Consider the following 14,926-nt stretch of genomic DNA (forward strand, 5'->3'; position numbering starts at 1 on the left):
TTTTTTGTTGAAGGGAAGCCGACTATGCATTCAAATTCAGATATGATAAGTAAACTGAGCTGTGCTTAGAACATATATGAGCTTTCAACAAAAAATCAAGTAGAACTCAGAAAAGGGTTTTGAAATACAGCAGGACCAAAAGATGATATTATTATTCACTGTACAAAACAACAGGGAAAATCAAAGACACACTAAAGCAGATGAAAAGCAGAATGGATATTTGGGATGCAAAACAGAAACTTTGAAACTAAAAGATGAGGATATACTGAATACTGCTCTAATCTTTTCTCTCCATATTCAGAGCAAGAAATCAGGCATGGATGCCATCAGACCCTTTGAAAATGGATCAAAATGAGACCATTAAAAACCCACCAACTTAGAAAAGAACTGGCTTGATAGAAATTATGTTACATAAAAACATAGTTTGTTGTAATGCTAAAGGACTCTTGAGAGAAGAACATAGTCAAAAATTCAGCATAAAGAAGTCATTTAAATACTGATATTTTCATTAGATTATAGCTGTGGATATTAATATTAACATTTAAAAGCAGTATGTGTCTTACTACTAGGGTTGCCAGCTCCGGGTTGGGAACTACCTGGGGGTTTGGGGCGGATCCTGAGGAGGGCGGGGTTTGGGGAGGGGAGGGACTTCAATGCCATAGAGTTCAATAGCCAAAATGGCCATTTTCTCCAGGTGAACTGATCTATGTTGACTAGAGATCAGTTGTAATAGCTGGAGATCTCCAGCTACTATCTGGAGGTTGGCAACCTTACTTACTACAATGAGAAATCTGCACAGTGAGCAGCCTAGGAGAACTGGACTGTACAGCTTCAGACTGTAGATTAGGATTACAAAATTGAGAGTTCTTTTATGTAAAAGCTCCAAACATCTAACCTTTCACCTAAATTTTGAAGTAACGCAGTTTACCACTTGAGTCATTTCCTGAGGTGCTAAGTACACGGTACACAATAAATGCATGTAAGGGTAAAAGAAAATTCAACATTTTAAGTGTACAGGAAACATTTTCTGGGTTTTGAAACATTTGTTTTATTTTTAGGGCAGTGAATGTACCTTGAAGTAATTTCCACAAGATTTGAGATATCTGTCTTCACCCTAAGGGATCACCAACCCCAGTTTAAAAAAGAAACTCAATCTGGGAAAGGGAATTTTGAGAGAAAAAATGGGAAAAACAATTTTAACTCTCAAGCCACTTGCAGGTTCTCAGTAGGGTTGCCAGGTCCCTGTTTGCCACCGGTGGGAGGTTTTGGGGACAGAGCTTGAGGGTGGGGTTTGGGGAGAGGAGGGACTTCAATGCCATAGTGAACTGATCTCTATCAGCTGGAGGTGAATTGTAACAGCAGGAGATTGGCAATCCTAGTTCTCAGCCCCAGATTACTTTCTGTAATTAATTGTGTAATGTAAGCAAATGGGCTTGCCAATCTCCAGGACTGGTCATGGCAACCCAAACAGATGTGTGCCACCATTGTTCCAGCCGCACCCCTAGCCCCTAAACGCTACGGGGAAGGCTTTTGCATGTAAGTGAAACTGACACGGCCGCTCCTGTGTATCCTGAGTCGCCGGCAGCTGAGAAACGGAGGCAAGGTCAACCTCTCCAGGGAGCCAGAGGGACTCCATTTCCTGTGCATCTCTGTTCCAGCAGAAGCCATGTCAGGGAAGACGCCCTGGCATGTAGCCTGCACCAACGCCCCCTCTCCTTGCATCATCAGCAATGATTAACCAGCCATCGACAGACATTGAGACAACAATGAAGAATCGTTATCACACCTTTGTGTCAGCTAGCTAATCTCATCAACCAGAGACTGCAGGTTTCTTCTGGGTTGCACAAGTCATTGGAATCAGAATAGATTTCCAAATTCTCCTCACCCCATCCCGGCAGGGTCTTTGTCACCTTTTGTCACGCTGGGAACCACCTGGATAATTCAATCAGCCCCCACCCCCTGAAAGAGTATAACTAAGGTCCCAAAAGTACATACTGTTCTCTTTAGGACTTCCTCTTGCACACAGACTGTTACTCTGTTGGAGTGGGCAGCCATGCTGGAGAACGCAGGGGACAACCCCTGCCCTCTTTTTATCCCAGACCTTCCCGGCCCCCTTTTTATTCATTTTTGATCCTATGGAACTCTGGCCTACAGGAAAGGTATCGTATATCCCGTGAAAATATTCCTGCCACATGGTAAAAGTCTCTTCCTACCACCTTTTTATTCCTAGATTCTCTGTATGTTTGTGTTGCACCATTTGAATGCTTGAATACATAAACACTATTAATTTGGAATCCATTTGCCTCTGTCTTTATTCCAAGGTCACAGAATACGGACTCTGGTATAGTTGGCTGTATCTCGCTATATAAATATTAAAGTTACCGATTGCTCAGCTAATTTCCCCATTAAAGGAGCAATTCGGGTAACAGTAATCCAGAGTGGTTTACTCCTAAATGTTTATGAAGACAAAACACCTGTATGAAATATCTGAGGAAGACCAATTCTGAGTGAGCAGCCCTTCCTTGTCCTTCTCTTCAAGGACCAATCCCCCCCACTTCAGCTCAGCCACTTGAATAGTGTAAAGAAGCATGTAAATGTATATTGATGGGTTTCACATTTCTTTTCACATAGGCAGGAACACAAATATCCTTGTCCCTCTCTCTCTCAGGTTTAGCTCACTCACCCCTGTAAGTACTCCCTTGCTGATTCGTAGAGAGAAAGGAGTAACAGTAGAGTGTAATAGTAGGAGAGTAATAGAGAAAGTCCTTTTTCCAAAGATTCAACAATATAGGAAACGGAAAACCATCATTTGGCCTGGTTTCTCCTTTGGAATTGAGGGCTGCTTTACTGTAAAACCCAGAATAGTCCCTGCTCAGTGTGTGGAAAATAGGAGGCCGGCCTGCTCCTATCGCTGTTACAGTCAACAGTTCAGATGAGCTCCAACAGTGATCCCTGTTTCTGGATATTAATTAATCTATTCTGGGTTCTGGTTATTTTTCTGCTCCTGAGGCCACCTCACTCCAGATGCTGCTGCAACCAAACTGTTATTAATCCACACAACATCATCAGCGGGCACTGATATCTAGGGTTTCCAGGTCCCTCTTTGCCACCGGCGGGAGGTTTTTGGGGCAGAGCCTGAGGAGGGTGGGGTTTGGGAGGGGAGGGACTTCCATGTCATCGAGTCCAATTGGCAAAGTGGCCATTTTCTCCAGGTGAACTGATCTCTATTGGCTGGAGATCAGTTGTAATAGCAGGAGATCTCCAGCTAGTACCTGGACGTTGGCAACCCTACTGATATCTACAGCTACACTACCTTATATTCTACTCTACAGCTGGCTCAAAATGTTGAGGGCTGGAGAGTGCTTGGCCTTATAGAGGGAATTCGAGTGGGAAAGTGCTGATCCCTTAACTCTGCTGTTTTTCATTTCCAAATTCACTCCTAAAGGCACCAGGGCTTTTACACAAATTTCCACACAACCCATTGACATTGCGGATTGCGTGAGTAGGGGTGCTAGGTCTCCAGCTTCGTCAGGAAACCTCCTGCCCCCTGCTGGTCATTCCTGTCACTGCTCAGCTGGGCAGCAAGAGAAAAATAGGAGGATGGGGGCACATTTTGAGTGAGTGCAAGAGGGTCACTGGTGAAGCAATATCACTTCCAGTCATACCAGAAGTGATGTCATTGTGTTGTGGCAATGTCACTACTTCACCAGCATGGGCCGCCATTGGTGAGTCCTCATGCTGGCAACCTTATGTGTGACAGACAGCTACCATTTGGTTATGAGCTATAAAAAGTGCAGACAAATCACAAAAATAAAGGACAAGAAACAAGTCACCCTCTAAGTTTCTATGTTTAACAGAATATTTTTCACTGGGGGGGAATGTTAATTTATGCTAATTTTTGATTAACCAATTTCTCCAAGGAAGTGTAATAAAAATTATCCAGAATTGTGTGGTTAGCCAGCCATAGGAGAAGTAATCCCAGGACTGGTTACTGTTAATGTCTTATAGACTGATCTGGGAGCTGACATACTTTAAACTGGGAAGGGCTGATCATTTCCAAATAGAAAATAGAGTTTCTTTAACAACACAACACATGGAAATCAACTTCTTATATTTCAAGTTAGCGTTTGAGCATATAATTTTATTTCATCCAACAATTCTGACATTTATGACAAGGTATTCCATTTGTCTTGCAGTTTTTGTAACTATTTAACTCACTTAAAACTGGTACAAAATGAAACAATTTGGATATAATGTTGCAATAGTATGAATGGTATGGTATGTGGGTAGGGCCTTAAGGAGTGTTCAGAGCAGCAAAGTAATGGATCCTGGGAGATCCAGTGTTTTCAGACCATTTGGGGGCAGATACATCTGAGGCAGAGCTCAGCAGTTTTGATGGGTCTGTGGGCCCAGCCCACTAAAAATTGGCCTAAAGAATACACTTTACATTAGCTGAGGTGGTAAAAGATCTTGTCCTTTGCTTTACAGTGGTGAAACAGAAAGAAAATTGGCCATGGTAAGTCTCCCCCCCCCCATTAGTTTTGAATCTCAGATTCAGGTCTTTTATGCATGGCTGTTTCACTTGCTGTCACCCTTCTGACGACTTTGGGTCTTTGTGTTGATTATGCCTGCCATTTCTGACCATCAGAGGTTGCCTTGCTCTCCCCCTGCATTTCCCCACATTTTGCCCATGTTTTCAGATACCTGTTTTATATCAAATTTGAAAACGCGGGCAAAACACGGGAAACTGCAAGGGGAGAGCGAGGCGACCTCTGACGGCATGCATAATCAACACAAAGACCCAAAGTCATCAGAGGGGTGACGGCAAGTGAAACAGCCATACATAAAAGACTTCAGAGGAATCAATAGTGACATACTTTATCTCTGTAATCCTTACAAGTGCCTGCAAGGCAGCACAGTACTATTAACCTCATATTACAGGTAGAGGTGCTGTAATTATAGTTAGTGTGTTTAAGGAAAATCAGTTGTGTTGAGAGACTGCAGTTAGATGCATGCCGAGTCCATGATCAGATTGCTCAATGTAGCTATTTCATGTCTGTCTAGAATGCCTTGCCAAGCAGCTTTCCAGGGACATGGAAGTCACTTGTATTCAGGGCCATCTTAACAGCCTTATAAGCCTTCGGGGCAAAGCAGTGCACTGGGGCCTCCACCTACACAACCACTCACAGGAATAAACATGTAAATGATCAATAAAATTAAAGGATATATGTATTAGTACTTCCAACAAAACCAGAGTTTAAACATCAAAAAACATGCTCTACACCAAAGACTAATCGACACAAATGTTTGAACAATATGACATGAGCCTTGAAAAACACAAAAAGTTCAACATATAAACGATTGGTAAACCATGCAGATGGAGATGGCACAGTATGAAATTACTATGAATTATTTATTATTAATCAAGTGTTCTACACAAACATTTGTGAAATTTCTTTGTAGAGAATTGCTTTATAATTGGCTTGAAGTCAGTGGTCTTCAGGATGTCATTTTCCATACACATGAGTGAAAGCCTTTCTTACATTTATGCAGTATTTATTCATAATCCAAACCCAAATTAACATTAATATTGTTCATTATCTTTTGTAAAACACATGCTAAATATGCATTTTCCAGTAACAAATATTTATAGTTTAGTGTAGTATGTATTTATTCATTGACAGCAAGTCACAACATACATAGATTAGCATGAGGCCCCTATGCTCATGGGAGCCCCGGGCAACTGCCTAGAATGCCCGTGTGTTAAGATGGCCCTGCTTGTACTGCAGGGTCATGGGCTCGGCCAGTCCTTTTCTGCCCTTCCTTTAGCTATCAGTATGGACCCCATACTGGTTGCAACTAGCATTGTTAAGAGATATTTCCTTGCACACCAATTTTCTTAACTCACACAGTGAAGATTCTTGTGCTATCATGGCACATGCTGCCAAAACAGTTTTTTAAAAATATATGTGCATAGCCAATAAGATCTCCATTGTCAATCAGAAGCAAATGTCCCGCCTGACCCTGCTCACTTTCTAAAACACTTGGTGGGCACCAGGAAAGGTGATAGTGGGTTTCCATGGTGCCCACTGGCACTACAATGGGAACCCCTGAATTAAAGATTTAGCACTGTGGAAGAAGATAGGAAATAAGGACATTATTCACATTCTGATTTTCACTTCCTTGTGCAAGTTCCCATAATTCATAAAACATTTATCCAATTCTATATTTGATTAATGAGGATTTATAGGATTGCATCGAACCCTTCACCATACATAACAAATGCTGTACCTTACAGAGCTAAGCAGTTCCTTAATTATAGAAGAGCAGTTATTCTCGTTCGAAGCAGATGGTTTATTCCAGCTTTTGAAATACTTCTTTCTTTGTGGCTCATTGAACAACTATCACCCATAGCAGTCTAACACCATAATTTGGAATCCACATGCTATGCTTCATTAAAAAACTGTTATGATGTTATTGTTATGTGTATTCACAAAAGCTGCAAAAGCAATTCCATTGTAAAGGACCCATGACTTGCTTTTATGGAGGGAATTCTCTCTTCTTTTATATGCATTGTATGCCTTTTACAGTTTAAGAATGGAAATATAGCATTATTCACAAGTCACTAGAGGAGATACAGTCTTCAGGAGCAGATTCAGAGGCTAAAATGGCCCTGGAAAAGTGCCCTGCCCACCAGCCTACACCCCTTATGGAGGAAGGATAGGAGGAGGAAGAATGGGTTGCTCACCTCACATGGGATGAGGGCTGCCAGCACATGCAAAGTGGGACCAGAGGCTCAAGGCAGCAGAAGATCCTGCCCATCTCATGCAAGGTAGGGGTCACTGGCTTGTGGCAGCAGTGGTTCTCGCCCATGTTTTGCAGGGCTGGGGCCAACAGATTGCTGCGTCAGCTCACTCCCATCTTCCATGTGGTGAGGGGGCTAGTGTTTTGTGGTGGTGGTAACAGTGGCAGCTCCAACATGCCCCACGTGGGGCTGAGCCCATGGGGTCCTGCCCACCTCGTGTGAGGTGGGGGGCACGAACTTGCATCCTCCTTGCACAAGGCAGGGGACTCCAGCTCACAGCTCCCACCTGCCTTGTGCAGGGCTGCCTGATGTAAGGTGAGTCTGTATTGTAAAACAGGAGTGGAACACCTGGAGCTCTTCCTCCAACAAGGTAATCCACATGTTGGTTGAAATGAAGCAGGTTATCACTGTTTTCTTGCTATGTTTGGAGCATGCATGAATTATCTCACAATGTATACAACAGAGTTGGGCCATGTTTGGTATATTTATAAGTAGGGCTGCCAGCTCCGTTTTGAGAAATACCTGGAGATTTTGGGGATGGAGCCTGAGGAGGGCAGGGTTTGGAGAGGGGAGGGAATTCAATGCCATAGAGTCCAATTACCAAAGCAGCCATTTTCTCCAGGGGAACTGATATCTGTCTACTGGAGATCAGTTGTAATAGCAGGAGGTCTCCAGCCACCAACCTATTTGTAAGGGAAAGATCTTTCATATGCTAGTAGATTCAGTGCTACCATCCCATTCTGCAGCTTCTTTTCTGGTGGATTATATTGACAGCTAGTGCTGCTGTTGGAAAGGTTGGACATTCAAGGAACTGAGGATGAAAATCTGCCTGCCTCATGGGCAGCTCAGGAGACAAAAATCAAAAACATTTGGAATTAACCTTGTTGGTTCCAAGCCCAACCCATTCTGGATTTCACCAAAAGTTGGTGTGGCTTTTGAAGGGCCTGGGAGTGAGGATTCATTTACTTCCTGAGGAGAACTTCAGACATGCCATCCCTGCCAGAGCAGGGACTGAGTTTTGATTCCCAATTTTAGTATATTATACTGAATTATTTTAAAAAAATTTAGATTGTGAACTGTTTTGGGAAAGAAATGCATTTAGAAAAGCTGCTGTAGGCTGTTCTGACCGCATGGGATAGAGTGGGATATAAATTAAATACATAAAAATAAAATAAATAATAAATACAAAAATCCATACAATTCACACTCTGAAAATATTTAGCTTACCAATATTCATAATGCTAAAGAAGTGAATACTTTAAATTTACATACATGAATTAAATTAACAATTTAAAAATGATTTGGATTACATTGCATCTTTTATTAACATCTTTTATTAATTATTATTGCTGTTGTAAATTGCAACATTACATAGTTGTGCAGCTTGTATACAACCCACCTATGACTACAGTGTTTTATCATTTCAGTTCCCTTCTAATGGATTTTCACATGTGGCATGCTATAAATGCCTAGTACAAAGAAGAGTACTTTAAAAGTGCCATTTGGATATTTTTTTCTTAAAAAATGGCAATTAATCTTTGCCATTATATAGCTGAGCTGCATCAGTCCCTTAGAGATTAAAATTTTAATCACCTGATGATTAAAGGTTTCATTACAAGGCAATTAGTGCTTAAACTTTAAGTGCTAGAGATGTAATTCCATTTGGGGACACGACTGTTAATTAGCTAAGCATGGTAAAATAGATGGGTACATTATATGGAAACATAACTAAGAATCTCTTCATGTAGTCCTGAAGAGAAAGGGTTAAGCATAAAAAGATCAGAAATGCATCTAGGATAATTTATTAATAATGGCTGATTCGTTCTTGGTTTCTGAACTGAACAAAAGGATAACCAGCAAAAAAATAATAAGTATACCCAAACGGAAGGATAGATCTCCATTCAAAATTTTGATTTGCTGACCCAGCGCCAAATTGGCAGGTGCCCTGAAGCCAGCTACCACAAAGGACCCCAACTAGCCACCCCAAACATGTGACCACCCCGCTGACCCATGGGTTAAGATGCTTTGGCAAACCTTTAAAGACTCAGAGGGAGCGCTGGAATGAAAACAGTCACAACTTTATTGGTTGCAGCATTAGGCATTGGTTTAGTATAGTGGCTGGATCCCAGACATTGGCTGACCCGCCTGCCAACCCGATGTATTTCCTATGACCCAGCCTGCCTGCTGGGAGTAGCCAGGGATGGCAGCCTGCTGTGTGGTCCCCTGCCACTTGGCAGGAGGTCATCCCAACAGCCAAATTGGAAGAGAACTGAGCCGGGAGCAGAGTGAGGGTCCCCCTTAAATACTTGGCCTTATGCTGGCCATTGGCTGTAACAAATAAAAAAAATACTTGGCCAGTGAATCAGAGGTAAGAACCCTGGTCCAAGTCCACTGGCCGAGAAGGCCCAACTATGGGCAGGGCTGTTTGAGTTTGGGGTGGGCCAAGGAGGAGCATGACAAGGCTGGCCATTTCCCTCGTGACTAGAGATGCTGCAGTTCCTCTTGGCTCAGTTAGTAGCTACCATTACATGTGGTGAGCCCTCAGCCAATTGTGACCCCGCCCAGCCCTTACTCTGCTCCCAGCCCGCACCCGATGGACCCAGGAGATCCCATACCAGCTTCCAACCCTTCCTTCCAGCATGGGCCCGCAAACCAGGGCTCACAGGTAAGTCGGAACCCATGCATTCCAAAGGCAACAAAAAAGGTCCAGTGCCTAACCATCACCAACCAGAATCCCTGCAGAACATCTAGAATTGCTATAATTTCATTCTCTATTACTCTAATATTGGAATATCGAACATTTTTCATAATTACTGAGTAATTACAAATATGCTATTCACTGATCCTTGTGAAAAGTGATCGTCTTTAGATGCACAACAAAGGGCTTTTGGAATGAAAGGAAACATTGCTATCATACTGGGCCATCATATGTCCGTGATTTCTGAGGGAAAATGCTCATGAATTTCAGCGTATGCTATGAGAGTTTATATACTCCTTCCTAGGTTATTTGCTCCAGTTTTTTTGCTGATAGAGTTTGTTTCCTGCTTCCCCACAGCATCATTTTGCATTTGGGCACCTCCTGGGGTTTCCCTGGCTTTTTCCTGATCTTTATCAAACCTGCTTTAGGAAAGATCACGGCAAAGCCTGAGGGGCTTCTGTTCGGGTGGAAAAGTTCAGATTTTCCTGGACCCACCCACACAGTAACCATTTTCCCCAGAGTAGACTTTAACAGCGCTATATCAGTATACCACTATAGCAAAATAGGCATCAGGTTCTCTGAATTCCAATTTTTTCAAAGTAAGTCTCTACCCAGCATGGTGTAGTGGTTAAGAGCAGTGGTTTGGAGCGGTGGACTTTGATCTGGGGAACCAGGTTTGATTCCCCGCTCCTCCACATGAGCAGCGGAGGCTAATCTGGTGAACTGGATTAGTTTCCACACTCCTACACATGAAGCTAGTTGGGTGACCTTGGGCAAGTCACACACTCTCCGTCCCACCTACCTCACAGGGTGTCTGTTGTACGGAGGGGAAGGGAAGGTGATTATAAACTGGTTTCAGTCTTCCTTAAGTGGTAGATTAAGTCAGCATATAAAAACCAACTCTTCTTCTATCCCCTTTTCTTGCAAAGACATATAGAAAGCAGAATATCTCCCCAATGAAATGGGCTAGAGAACCAAGAAAGAAAGCTGGGAACTGAAATAACCTGATGCATATTTTGGTATAAGTGTATTGATATAATGCTATTAAATTGCCGATTCAAAAATCTATCAGGGAACCCTACTACAGGCTGAGTATCCATTACCCGGACATCCAATATCCAGACTGATCTGAAAACTGGACCTTTTGAGCCGGCATGCAGGCATTACTCACAGGCCCTCAGAAGTGCCACTGATGGTTCGATGTACACAAAATTATTAAAAATAATGTTTAAAATTACATTCAGGCAATGTGTATAAAGTATATATAAAACATAGATAATATATAAATGAATTTCATGTTTAGACTTGGATGCCATCCCCAAGATATCTCATTATGTATATGCAAAAATTCCAAAAAATTCCAAAATACAGAAAGATCCAAAATACGGACCACTTCTGGTCCCAAGCAATCTGGATAAGTGACACTCAACCTGTATGTAAAAGCCCTGTTGCCACTGTGGTATATTAGCAGCCACAGGAGAAACATGGAAACTATATAAGCCTGTCTTCATGTGGAAAATACGCAACAGGCCATACAATTTCAGAATATTAATATCCTGGAAAGGGCCATGGCTCAGTGGTAGAGCATCTGCTTGGCATGCAGAAGGTCCCAGGTTCAGTCCGTAGCTTCTTTAGCTACAAGGCCATGTGAAAGACCTCTGTATTAGACCCAAGAGAGTCGCTGCCGGTATTTGTAAACAATACTGAACTTGATGGACCAGTTGTCTGTTTCAGTATAAGGCAGCTACATACTTCAATATTAGATCAACGTGCGTTTTATTTATTTATTATTTATTTACGGCACTTACAGTTCACCATTCTTTCTGAGGCACAAAAAGGTTTACACAATCCGAATAAACAAAAAAGACAGTAGAAGCTAAGATAAAAAATGACAGCACATAAAAAAATAAGGAATAAAAGAGAGAATTTATGCATAAGCTGAGAAAGTGTGTCGCATTTTGGTCGGATAGCAATCAGCATAAAAACAAGCTGTGGAATTTATAAAAGGCCAAAATAAATAAATAAATAACAACTGCACTCGAAGCATGGTTTTATCTTGAGGACCAGGCCAAATGACCTTCTTGCCCCCCACCACTCTGTTTGCTGCTGGTTATACTCACTGTGGTTATAATTTTGGATCTGGCAAGGGTGTAATTCGGTTTGAGATTGCACTGATAATCTCCCCCTCCCTTCCATCTTGGAATATGGGTAATTTCACAGTTCAGGTACTCTGTTTCCTTGCACAGTTTTCTTTGTTATATGAATTCAACACTTTTCCAATGTCATATTTGCTTCAGCGAGAACTGTGGGGTGTTTTTTTTTAAAAAAAATATCTATTTCATATTGTGACACTAAACTGTTCTGAAATTTTGCCCTGTTTTTGGACTTGCAAATTCTACTGTCTACATTAGGGTTGCCAGCTCCAGGTTAGGAAATACCTGGAGATTCTGGGGAGGAGCCTGAGGATAGCGGGGCTTGTGGAAGGGAGGCACTTCATTGGGGTATAACGCAATAGAATCCACTGTCAAAAGTGACCACTTTCTCCAGATGTACTGATCTCTGTCGCCTGGAGATCAGTTGTAATAGCAGGAGATCTCCATCTACCACCTGAAATTGGCAATTCTACAAGGAATTATTGTTGAAAAACAGTGGCTCTACATTATACAGAACATATAACTGTTACATTTTCTCCCTTTGTTTATAGCTTTGTGTGTGTGTAAAGTGCCGTCAAGTTGCAGCCGATTTATGGCGACCCCTTTTGGGGTTTTCATGGCAAGAGACTAACAGAGGTGGTTTGCCAGTGCCTTCCTCTGCACAGCAACCCTGGACTTCCTTGGTGGTCTCCCATCCAAATACTAACCAGGGCTGACCCTGCTTAGCTTCTGAAATCTGACGAGATCAGGCTAGCCTGGGCCATCCAGGTCAGGGTGTTTATAGCTTTAATATCTGTTAAAAGCAGCACAACTTGAAATATATGTCATATACCCTATTTATTTCATTTCCTTCATTTATACCCCTATTTTTTGTCTCCTATGGGAACCCCAAGCAGTTTGCATCATTCTCTGCTTCTCCGTCTGACCCTCACAACAACCCTGTAAGGTGGGTAAGGCTTAGAGTATTTGACTGGCCAAAGGTTACCTAGAAAGCTTCCATGGCAAAGCCGGGATTCGAACCTCGGTCTCCAAGATCCTAGCCCAATGCTGCAACCACCGCACCATGCTGTCTGCCATACCTAAAACCCAAAACTTAGTTGTGAGGGTCATTGATGGCCTAACCTCTGGCTTGGATGCATGAGGAAGCAGTTTGCTGGTAGAGCATATGCTTTGCTTGTGGAAGGTCCCAAATTTGATCCCTAAATGGCTAGTCAAAGGATCTAAATAAGAAAAATGTTATGAAAGCCCTTTCCCCCGAGACCCTGGAAAGCTGCTGCCAGTCAGAAAAGACAACATCTTGTTGATCTAGTTGGAGCAATGTGTGCTTAAGGCAGCTTCATATGTCATGAAATAAAAATGTACAACATAAAAGGGACAGTATGGCACATGACATTTACATAGAGCTTCTAGTCAATGGACAGGCTGGGATGGGAATCAATCAATGCCATCGAAACCCTTGAAGAATCAGGAATGGTGGGCAGGTTCTACTACTTCCTAGGCCTTTTGTTGAGCAGCAGAAGCCTTCCCCTCTGAGTCTGAAAGTTCTGAATGCTGATTCTTCCAAGAAATTGCATTCTGTATATGCTCAATGAATAATTCATGACTAAAGATTCAAAGTCCATATTTGGCCGTTTTTGTGATAAAAAAAAAACCCTGATCCTGTAAGGTACTGAGAGCTGATTAATAAGAGTCCATAATATATTATATACACACACACATATATATAAGATTTGAGATATTCGGATGACACCACATTACTGGCAGAAAATAGTGAAGACCTGAAACGACTACTGATGAGGATTAAGGCAGAACGTGCCAAAACAGGATTACAGTGAAACATCAAGAAGAAAAAATGAATGACTACTGAGAAATTACACAACTTTAAGAAATTGAAATTGTTCAAGATTCACTATTCCTTGGCCTAGGGCTGCCAACCTCCCGGTACTAGCTGGAGATCTGCTATTACAACTGATCTCCAGCTGATAGAGATCAGTTCACCTGGAGAAAATTGCAAATTTGCCAATTGGATTCTATAGCATTGAAGTCCCTCCCCTCCCCACACCCCTTAGGTTCTACTCCAAAAAAACCCCACCAGTGGTGAAGAGGGACCTGGCAACCCTACCTTGGCTCCATCATCAACCAAAAGAGACACAGCAACGAAGAAATCAGAAGGAGACTGAGACTGGAAAGGGCAGCCATGAAGGAGCTAGAAAAGATCCTTAAGTATAAAGATGTGTCGCTGGTGACCATGATCAAGGTAATGCATACTATATTATTCTCTATTACTATGTATGGATGTGAGAGTTGGACAATGAGGAATCCTGATAGGAAGAAAGCTGATTCATGGTGCTGGAGGAGAGTTTTATGGATACCATACAGAGTCAAAAAGATAAATAAGTGGATTCTAGATCAAATCAAGCTGAATTCTCCCTAGAAGCTAAAGTGACCAAACTGAGGCTATCGTGCTTTGGTCGCATTATGAGAAGATGAGTCACTGGAAAAGACAATCATGCTAGGAAAAGTTGGAGGCAGCAGAAAAAGAGGAAGACCCAACATGAGACGAATTGACTCAATAAAGGAAGACAGAGCCCTCAATATTGTCGAAGGCTTTCATGGTCAGAGTTCATTGGTTCTTGTAGTGTGACTGTCCTTCAGTGTTACTCCTCTGAAGATGCCAGCCACAGCTGCTGGCGAAACGTCAGGAAAGAAAATACCAAGACCATGGTCACACAGCCCGGATAACCTACAAGAACCACAGAGCCCTCAGTTTGCAAGACCTGAACAAGGCTGTTAACAATAGGATGTTTTAGATGTAATTAATTCATATGGTCGCCATAAGTCAGAAGTAACTTGATGGCACTTCACACAGACAATATATATATATATATATATATATATATATATATATATATATATATATATATATATATATATATATATATAATTGTACAGCCAATTAGCTAGAATATTCAGATGGTGAAAGTCAGTAAATTATGTACAGCTCCAAGGATATCAAATGAACCCATTAAACCCCAAAATTTATGGGAACATTTTTGTATGGCTTTATTCTGCCTTTTTACTGACCCAATGTGAAGATAACAAAGGAGTTATTGATTGTCAAACACTGAAAACAGGATCAGAACGATGCTCGTCATAAGCACCTAGGACGGGAACAGAGATGAAAGAGAATTTGAAATGCCAGATTTTGTTTAATCAGAGAAGAATGAGTAGACTGAAAATGATAGAAAAAATCCTTCATACTCTGTTCAC

This window comes from Euleptes europaea, chromosome 10, assembly GCF_029931775.1.
Source record: "Euleptes europaea isolate rEulEur1 chromosome 10, rEulEur1.hap1, whole genome shotgun sequence".
Classification (NCBI taxonomy): Eukaryota; Metazoa; Chordata; class Lepidosauria; order Squamata; family Sphaerodactylidae; genus Euleptes; species Euleptes europaea.